The sequence below is a fragment of the Cyprinus carpio genome, chromosome B9 (assembly GCF_018340385.1).
Source record: "Cyprinus carpio isolate SPL01 chromosome B9, ASM1834038v1, whole genome shotgun sequence".
NCBI classification, from domain to species: Eukaryota; Metazoa; Chordata; class Actinopteri; order Cypriniformes; family Cyprinidae; genus Cyprinus; species Cyprinus carpio.
Window position 1 is genome coordinate 10,015,394 of NC_056605.1, and position 11,320 is coordinate 10,026,713.

The following is an 11,320-nucleotide window of genomic DNA, read 5'->3' on the forward strand; positions in this document are numbered from 1 at the left end:
AGTCAGACACACACACACACACACACACACACACACACACACACACACACACACACACAAATATAAATACACACTTAGATTTTAATTTAACTTTAAATGTTTTACAAAGCATTTAGATGAATTCTGGACCCTCAGTTGACACGTTTTTGTGAGATTCACCCAATAAGTCATCTCAGAACCAGAGAAACTGCACATCACTGAAATACAAACTGAGTCTATGAGAGAAAAGGGAGGAGGGTGACTGAGAAATGCTGCAGAGATAGTGCTGTGTGAAGAGCAAACACCCCAAGTGAAGCATGTGTGTATGTGCCTGGTGTGATGCAGTCGGTTAAAGCTCTGTGTTTTCTCTGAATGGGATATCTGGCTGTGGAAAGCTGATCAATGGACAGAATCTATTTAGGGTAACAGTGTCTAATTTAGGTCACTTCCCAGTGCAGGCTCGATAAGCTAAAAATACTACAGCTTGTGAAAAGTTTGTTCTGGCTGGTCTGGTCATGTTTGTGGCAGAGTCATGTGGTGTATGATCGTCACTGTATGTAATAATGGAGGACAGTGAAGTCCCACTGAGTTCAGACTTAATGCCAGCGCTGAAACATCTGTCAAGGCAGACTGAGGGAAGCCCATGTGCGTGACCAAACAAAGCATTAAAAAGTATTGTTTATTTCTACTGTTGAATATTCCAAGCATCGCTGAATGTCTTTTATAATCAAACTTATAATCATATTACATTTTTTCATATTGAATGATAGTTGTTTTTGGAAGATTAAACGTGCACACACACACACACACAATAAAAGATGTTAAAAATAGAAGTGATGCGACAGGCTGTGAAGGTTCCACAGGTGTGTTTGGTCCTTGTTTTCAGTTCCACATGACTGCTTGGCGTCTCTGGCAGGATTTAGCGTGGTACTCTTGTTAAGCAAAATTGCCTTTGGGCCCACGCAGACTTCAGTCATAGTGGTGGGGAACCAATGAGCCCGTCTGGAGTCAGCTTACACTGGAACATTTGATGGATGAGCACGTTCTCACTTGCTGCTCAGGGGGGGGGGGAAAGATGGAGACAGAAAATAAACACAAGGCTACACACGTTCGGAGCTTAATTACGCCAGGCGCCAGAGCTAATTGTCTCCCCTCATTTACACCATCCCCCACGGACACCCTAACAAACAACATAACAGCACCCATTCAAATCTCTCCGTGTGCACACACTCCTGCCTCATGTTGACCTCTGACCTGCTAAAAACGTACATGAAATGCACTGCAGCAGGTACAAATGCTGAGATCAGAGTTCACATGTCCACAACACTGGGGAGTAGCTTTTTCAGTAGCGACACTACTAACGAACCACGTAAGTTAATTATTTTGAACACTATACATTTTGTCCTACATACAGTGCTTTTTGTATGAAGTGCACAAAAGATTTGACTCACTGTATAGAGTATAGAGTTAGAATGTTGTGAAGCTACTAACTTATATGTTAAAAAGTGGTGCACAAACAAAATATTGGATAACAATCCATTTGTAATTACACTAAATTATGTATAACAGTACTTTAAGGTGTAGTGTTACAACATGTTCTGTTACTCAACATTTCTCAAATTCTTCAACATCTTGGGTGGATATTTTTCACTCAAGGCAATGCATTGTGGGAATGCATTTATCGAAAAGAATACATGATAAGCAAGAATTTAAAAGGCAGACTTTAGGCAGCATTTTGGAGTCAGAAATGCATCTATGCTACAGTTAATGTTACTAACTGAAAATTAATGTACACTACTGTTTAAAAGCGTGGTATTTTCATATATATTTTTAATATTTTTTTTTCCAAATAAATGTTATTTTGAAATTTCTATTCATCAAAGAATCTTGAAATAAAACATATCACGGTATTGGAATTATTTCTGAAGGATCAAGTGACACTGAAGACTGGACTAATGACATTGCAGAAATAAAATATACTTTAAAATATATTAAAATTAGTGCTGTTAAACGATTAATCATGATTAATCGCATCAAAAATAAAAGTTTTTGTTTACATAATATATGTGTGTGTACTGTGTATATTTGTTTATATAAATACACACACATGCAGTATATATTTTGAAAAGATTTACATGTATATATTTATATTCATATAATTTCATTTTATAAATATATTTAATATATATATTTACATATTTTTCTTAAATATATGCATGTGTGTATATTTATATATATTTATATATATATATATATATATATATATATATATATATATATATATATATATATATAATGTACATAATTTATATACACAGTACACACATATATTATGTAAACAAGAACTTTATTTTGAATCTTGATAGTATGATCAATCGTTTGACAACTCTAATTAAAATAAGAAACATTTTATTTTATTTTAGAATTGTAATAAAGGTTTCATAATATATTCATTCATTCATTCATTCATTTATTGATTATTATTTGTTTAAACATCTTGCAAACCCCACACTTGTGTATGGTAATGAATGAATAAGTGATCTTCCTGTATTTCCTTTTCTTTTATTACAGTAACCATATATAGTAACTAAGCTATTTTGGATGTGGAGTATAGAGTAGAGCAACTGTTTACCATGGGTGAGTTTTTTGACCATTAGAGAGGGATGGGCTTAGAACACAAAAACCTCCCAATCCTTACTTTTCACCAACAAACAAGAAGGTTTTGGGAAAGAACATCCTTGTTCTTGTCCAGTGAGCCAGTCAGGTCATATAGGTCACCTGCAATAGGACCACACACCCAAACACCAAACAAATTGGGAGTTCCAGCACTAATAATAGCCCTCACTCTCACATGACAGTGCGTTTACTCGCAGAGGGCTTCTGAGTAAGTGTGACTATGGGTTTGTGTTTTGGTGTTGAGCCTCCGGCTGAGCACATGGCCTGTGAACTCAGCATGTGTGCATGTGGGAGCCTCGCAGTTTCCAGTAACCCACCTTGCCAAGCGTAGTGAGTGACGGTAAACGATGGCCCCTGGTCTTTGGGTGGGGGGTTCCCGTTGCCATCCTTGGTCGTGAGGGAGACAGCGTCCAAACCGGAGGAATCCAGCTGTATCTGCAGTCGCTTATAAAAGGTTGACTTCACATGGCCTGAGGGACTGACTCTCCTCATCAATGATACACAGCACACCCTGAGGGCTGTCTGTAACACAACAGAGATAGTTACACTGAAGGCTTTAGCTGCAAAATAAGGAAGGGATAATGTACAGTAAGATGGTCAATTCCACAAAATAAACTGGGCAACCTAGGCCCTCGTTTTAGTCAGAAGTGGTTTGTTTTTATTCATGAAAACCAACCAGCTATTTTATAGCATATTACACAGCTTCTTAAAACAAAATTATTATTTAAATTATGCTATTCTGTGAGAAGACTAGAAACTAACACAGCTATGTAGGAAACCGTTGGACAACAATTCTCAACAAAAATCAGTCAATCATCATCCAAATCACCCTCATGTTGTTCCAAATACCCTTAAAACCTTAGTTCATCTTCAGAACACAAATTGAGAATATTTTGATGAAATTCCGATAGCTTTCTGACTCTGTATAGGCAGTAACGCAACTGACCATGTTCAAGCCCCGAAGAAGCGTAGTAAGAACATCGTTAAAGTAGTCCACATTCGACATCAAGCGGTTCAGCTGTGATTTTTATGTTGAAGCTACGAGAATACTTTTGGTGGGCAAAGAAAACAAAAATAACTTTATTCAACTATTTCTTCTCTTTCATATTGCTGTCTATGAAGGATCAGAAAGCTCATCAAAAATACCTTAATTTTTAGTTCTGAAGAATAACTCACAGGTCTTACAGGTTTTATAACTACATGTAGGGTGTGTGATTAATCTTATAATTTTGCATTTTAGTGAACTATCCCCGTTAAATGTTGTATCAAAGAAATTAAATATTTGATTCATAGTTGACCACAATCCGTGTGGCAAGAACATAATAAATATGCTTCACTATTATAGCATTTTGTGTAGTATTTTGTATTTTATTATGCAAGCAAATTCAATATTTCTATTGTTAGAATGATTACAATTCTGTTTTATTTCTATAATTCTATCTTTAATACAATTCTCACACTCCAAAACATTAAAATTCACTAAAAATGCATTAAAACAAAACATACAATATTGCAAACAAACAAAAAATGCAGCAGACTTGGTGGGGCTGTTTAAAAGGACGTGTGAAAGCCTAAAACAGACTGTCATAAAATCTATTCAAATGTACACAGAATAATATATGCAGTAAATTTGAGCACAAATGTGTGTGGCAAGAAGAAAAACAAAATGCTTTGTCACTTGGTCTTGACCAAAGTCATTTAAGTGACTCATAAATGGTCACATTCTGAATGAACAGCTAATAGAGTCATAGTCTAAAAGATGGGCTTTTATCACATCCTATATGCGACAACCTAAGGAATTCAACACGCCTGGATGTGTGTTAGCCTTTATAAAACAGTCAGCGAGGACATCCGTTATTTAGTCAGTAAATGAAGAGACTGCAATTAAAGCTGCAACAGAGGGGAGGCTCTTGTACAGGGGTCAACAGCCTCCCAGGGTGTGGAAAAAAGCTTTCCCGCTTCTGTCCCCTTTCCCTCCCTCCCGCCACGGCTCTCGGAAGTGCCGCTCCCGACGGCATACCTGGAAGCCGAAGTCTCACGCACTGCTGTCTGTTTTGCCGAGGGAGCGTATCGTCTCCAAGGCAACCCCCTCCGGCAGACACCCCATTTCCTGCTTTGTACTGATGGAAGAGGCAACTTCTGCGGTGAACTGCCTGATCCGCTCATTTCACAATGTTCACGCACAGCTACATACACACAAACACCAAAGAAACTGTTAAGCCACAGCACAGTGGACACTCTACTTATTAACATAATACACTTTCACTGGCCGCTGCTGATCAATCACTGGGGCATTCAGTTTCACATTAGTACACATTTGTTGACCTTTGGGCCAAGAACAAAGCGCTCTCATTAAACTCATAAATGGTGGATTTGGCCATATAGGGTAAGGGTTATTCAAGATATACTATCAAGCTATTAATGAATAATAATACAAAATGTTAAAAAAAATTATAAAATGGTTAGTTCTATTCCTCGAGTCTGATTGGTCCGGAGCAGCTGTTTTAATTTAGCGATGTCAACTGCGGCTACGACTGCTTCACTCAATGGTTCTCGCATTGTCAATGAAGCGTAACACCCTGTAATAACTTATAAACAGTAAACAATATAATTAATCCAAAACTGTTAACTGTTTGTTATTTATTTTAATGAGGTATGAGTGACTCCTTGCTTGACAGTATATTGCATCTTTAAGTTTAATTTTAAATCCGCGCCCATCCCTCCTGAATACTAAACCTTCTCATACAGAGTTGTGTTGATGTGTCTTGGCGTCTGTGTGAAGCCCACAGTTGCCGAAGAAAGAAGGGGAATATTACTGTATTTATTAGTCTTCTGTTCCAGGTAATGATTCTGTATGTCTATATGTCCATCAAGTTTACACTGTAATGACCCATGCAAACTCGTCAGCTGTGCTGAAAATCGGTCTGTTTTAAACTAAAAATAAATGGAAATCGGACGTTTTTTTCGATTGCTGAGAGATAAGCGGGGATGTAACTTGTGTGTGAGAAAAATATCATATATGCTGTGATTTTATCTCACAATACAGCACAGCCCCCTCTGCGTTCTCGTACCTTATTGCTTACATAAAAATAAATAAATAAAATTTAAATAACAAATAAATAATACAAAAATTCTACACAAACACAGACAGACATAGTGTGGTTTAAGTTTCTAGCCTCCTCCGGTTGTTAATTTATTTAAAAAAAATTTTTTTAATTTTGCATATTTGTCACACTTAAAAGATTCAGATCATCAAACAAATTTTAATATTACAGAGAGATAACCCGAGTTAATACAAAATGCAGTTTTGGAATAATGATTTAATTTATTAAGGTAAAAAGCAGCCCAGACCGGCCGTCTTCCATGAAAAATTAATTGCAAGCCTAAATCTAATAAGGGTTTGTGCTACCTTTGCAGCAACAACTGTCAATCATGCGTTTGTGATTACGGCAGTGTTCTTTCGCACCTCGCTTTAGAGAATTTTGTCCCACTCTTCTTTGGCTGAAAATTGTTTCAATTCAGCGCTTGGAGGGTTTTCGAGTATAAAGGACTGTTTAGAGGTCATTTCCACAGGATCTCATCCGGATTTAAGTCCGGACTTTGACTTGGTCACTCCAAAACCTTAATTTTGTTCTTCATGAGCCATTCAGAGGTGGACTTGCTGGTGTGTTTGGGATCATTGTCCTGCTACATAAGCCAGAATGCGCAGCGAGCTTGAGAGTCGAAAAAAAAAACAAACTGACGACGCGTATTCTCCTTCAGGATTTTCTGATAGACTGCAGAATTCATGTTTCCATCAATTATGGCAAGTCATCCCAGGTCCTGAACCTGCACAGCAACAGCGAACCATCACACTACCACCACCATGTTTGACCGTTGCTATGATGTGCGCTGTTCACATAAAATCCTGTTGATGTTTTTGGTTTACGCCAGATGTAAACAGGAGCCTTACCTTCAAAAAGAAGTTAAAACCTTTGTCTAATCAGTCCACAGAATATTTGCCCAAAAGTCTTTGGGATAATCAAGATATTTTGGGCAATTGTGAGACGAGAGCCTTTATGTTCTTCTTGGTCAGCGAATGGGCTTTTGCCTTGGAACTTTTCCCGGGACGCCATTTTTTTTTACCACAGTCTCTTAGCTTCTAGTTCAATCATGAACACTGACCTCTTATTCAGGGGAAAGAATGGCCTGCTTGGTTCGTTAGATGTTGTTCGGGGTTTTTTTATGGCGATCCTTGAGTGCGTCATTTGCGATCTTGGAGTAATTTTGGTCAGCCATCCATTCCTGGGAAGGTTTCACACTTTGTTTCCAAGTTTTTCTCCATTGGTGGATACTTGGCTCTGACCAGTGTCACTGGGGGGGGGGGGTGAGGGGAGTCCCAACGGTCTTAGCTATAGCTTTATAACCCTTTCCAGACTGATACATGTCCACTATTTTGGTTTCGCATTGTTCTTAATTTCTTTAGATCGTGGCATGTGTGTGGCTCTTTAAGTCATGCTTTCACTTGTCAGACAGGGTCTATTCAAGTGTATTTCTTCTAATATTCAAGCAGCTCTGGCAGTTACTCAGACCTGGTGTGGCGTATTGAAATTTAAATCAGATTTCTAACCAATGTGGGTTAATCACAGTTCTTTCATGATTAACAGGGAGGGGGCATTAATGTTCACGTAGGGCCCAGGCGGTTTTGGACAGTTTTTTTTTTCCCTTAATAAATGAAATCATCATTTAAAACTGCATTTGTATTTACTATGCATTATCTTGTGTATATTACAATTTGGTTGATGATCTGAATTTTTTACCAGTGACAAATATGCAAATGAAAAAAGGCAGGGGCAAAAACTTTTTCACGGCACCGTACCACATACAATATTGCCATACACACTGTACATACTGGCATTAAGTTTATGCCTCTCATCAAGGTTAGTAAAACCACAGTTTTGGGTTCAATTCTGTGTGAACACAGATATTGCGTTACCATTAGCCAGCGTGGACATTTTTAAGGACATTTTATTATGCATACTTAGAGTTTTAGTGGTGTTTGCTTTTTTCCTTCATAATTTAAAGTGATGCTTCACCCAAAATTAAACTGCTATCATCATTAACCGGGACCATTAAGTTGCTTTAGAACTTGTGTATATTTCTTTCTTTTTTTTTTTCCTTTTTTTTTTCTATTGAACATCTTTGTGATGGACTATCCCTTTAATATCTGATCTGGGAAAAGGGTAAAACATTAACACCTATACAAATTAAAAAATCTGAAGCGCAGGATAAATATTACTGCTGAAAGCACAGAAAAAAGAGGTTCCAGGTTTTAATGTGATCTCCATTAAAAAAAAAAAAAAAAAGAGCAAACAGTTTAAAATGTACAGTATATATTATTACATGCTTGTAAATATATAACAATAATTTTCTCGCAAGGTAGTGGATTATGTGCAATGTTTATAGGGCTTCATATGAATTTTCAGGAAGCAAGCATGTGTTTTCTCAGGCAACATAAGCGCTACACTTCTATGAGGTATGGTTCCAGTATTCCACATATTTTTCAGCACAATACTATAATGACAGTCAGCCTTTAATCAGTGCACACAAAGGCTGCAGGGTATGTTCATCATCTCTTAACGAACATGGGCGCAATAAGCTCATTCAACTTACCCCTCACACCTTCACTCACCGTTCCACACGCTTCAGTGAGCGTTTATTCCAGGAATTATCCTAACAGCCCAGTTACTGGACACCTTTAAATCATTTATCACCATAACTGCCCGAGATGAAAGTTAAAAACAAGGAACCCCTAATGGAAAGGATTCTAAAAAAGCCAAAGCAGAAACCACAGTGGAATCATTATATATAATAGTAGTCATCATTCGAAGTGGATCGTTGATCAAAGCCGCTGTCCTAAACCAAAATGCATTCTTGCCTTAGGACAACTTGGATTAACTTTTTTGATCCACTTCAAATGTTGACTACTGCATACCGAGTGCTTAATTACGTTGTTTCCATAGAAACATTTCCTTGTGGTCAAAATGCATACCCCTGATGGAGAAGAAAGGGTGATGGTTTTTTCCCTAAAAAAAAAAAAAAATCAACTTCATACCATTCCCCATCTTGGTTTCTCAGAAGGACTTAGGTCATACAGTATATTATGGAGCTGTTTTGAAACTGCCGATCAAAAGCTAGTTCCATCGGAGGGAAGTATATGGCACGGTTGTATCAACATAGGTATTTTCCAAGTTTAATGGTGGCAACACACACTGGATGAAGTACAGACGGCAACGGTGGAAGCAATGGAGAGGAAAGAAAACAAGCATATTAGGAAAAGCTGGGTGCACCCCACAACAACTTCTCAGCATGAGGTTTCACAAGCACTACAGGATGTCATAGGGAAGATTGCCCGCTAATTATTACAATTCAGAAACACACTGCGAGAAAAAGATCAGAGCTGAGATGAAGCGCTTAGAGAAAAAAAGGGAGAATTCAGGTTAATTGAGCAAAAAAAAAAAAAAAAAAAAAATTCCATCCCATGGAGAAAGGATCTCAAATGGACTCTAGAGTTTGAGCCATTCCTGAAAGAAGCATTGCTGCCCCACCTCTCCAATGCAAAGACAACACTTACCAGCAGATGATACAACATTATCTTTATAAATCACATAAGGTAGGAAGAGGAGAGTTTGGTAAACATTTACTAGCGTAAAAGTATATGAATGCAGCACATTAGTGTCGGCGGGCTGTTCAAGATAATGTTTTTTTTGTAAATCCAAAATCATGAGATTACCAAAGTGTTCAGAAATGTGAGGCTCCAGAGATATGTCTTTTTGAGATGTGATGTAATAGCAGAAAATAAATAGAAAATAGCCAAAAAGCAGAATAAATAGTTACTATTTTTTGACAGCGGGGGAGAAAAATAAAAAAGGAAAGAAAAGATGATTTGCACTGGACTCTTTGAGTGCCATCTCCTCGCCATAAAGTTGACATCAAAGCAAAGCAAAGCTGCAACCTAAAACTTGCTACGGTAAAACAAAAGCTTGCAACACTCTGTCCTGGCTATTCATGGTCTCCGCTGATTAGTCCAGCGTTTTGGAAACCACTATTAAAGCAGCACTGTATGGAAAGTTTTTTTTTTTTTTTTTTTTTTTTGGACACATTGGTTTAAAAACGCCGCATAAAGCAAGCAATGATGCTAAAGATGTGAAGTGCTAGTGCAATAGTCATCATACACACATCCATTCCAAAGTGTTTACATAGAAAAAACATTGAAAATGCAGAGCATAGGGAATGGGAAGCACATTCTCTGTGTGTGAACGCTCTCCATCATCATGCTGCTGCTACATGCAACTGAGAAAATTTTGCAATACCATGGGAGTTTTTAGAGACCACAATCAAAAATGGCAAGTGAACTTTTCATGGGTGCATCGAGAGCCAATTCCCCGCCAATATATCTGATCTGTATGATTTTACCTCAGCAGCAGTAGCGCTAAATGGTGCCTCTACGTATTTTGGTTTATTTTTAATCGCGAAAAATCTAGCATTGCCGCAATACTGCAAAATTTCTTATGATTAATTTTTGAGTCAACCAAAAAGTTATTGCCTTATTGTCAATAACTTATAGTCAATTCCATTATATTTTGACACCCCTGAAGGAAATGAAAAATAAAAATACAAAAAACCTAAAACAGAATAGAGGCATTAGTTCCTGAAACTGATGGCTAGACACCTTCAAGAGTCAAGAGTATTTTGTAGATTTACAGATTTTCATCACAATCTTATCCTGATACTTAATGTTCTATAATGTCATCAGGCATCAAGTGTAAAGACACAAATACCCAAACTAAGCCCCTAATTACAGCCGCTGCCCCTAATTTTTCATTCTTGTGACCTTGAGCGTCATGATCAAAATCTCTTTCAAATAGGACAAATAAAATTTATCTCGGTGTCTTGTGTCAACTTCCCTAATCTGTCGCATACACCATCACCAGGAGATCTCCTGGCGACTTGTGGGTAAGCACTTATCTCTTCTAGCACCAACCTGATTTACACCTTTGTCCAACAATTGTTAAGGAAGACATCCAGAAATGGCACACATGGCTGAGACACAGACACACTCCTACCTTGCCATTCTCTCAAACAGAAGCTAAAACCAGATGACACAGATCTGTCAGTACAGAAAGAACATAACCACACATAAAAGGTCCTCGCTCAGGTTCATAGGCACAGACCCAAAGAAATATTCTGCACAAAATGTGCCGATTTAGCTTGGCATTTATTGGCTATTAACATAAATACTGGTTTAAAGGTATGTTCATACCAAGACTGCCTTTCCAGGTGCTGAGCAATAATGCAATCAGAACGAAGCACTGAAAAAAAAAGAAGTTACGTACTGTTCTATCCAAAAATGTTGCTTTCTTAGCGCAGGAGGGTCCAGACCTGTTCCTGAGGACACAACTGAATCGAAGTAATCAAAGCTCCTCAGTAGAAGGACTCTGTAGAAGCTTCTCTAGGCAGGTCTGTTGTAGCTAAACAGCTGAACATTTTAAACAAGTTATCAGGAGAAAATACCCCAAAACGCGTATACGCGTTAATCGACTCCAGAGGGTTAAGCTGCAATACTGCAAACTTCTATGATTAATTTTGTCAACCAAAAAGTTATTGCCTTATTGTCAATAACTTA

At 37.7% G+C, this 11,320-nt stretch overlaps 1 pseudogene; it reads right to left on the reverse strand.

Moving 5' to 3' along the window:
• Positions 1 to 11,320, reverse strand: part of LOC122138458 — a 119,589-nt pseudogene that overhangs the window by 41,535 nt on the left and 66,734 nt on the right.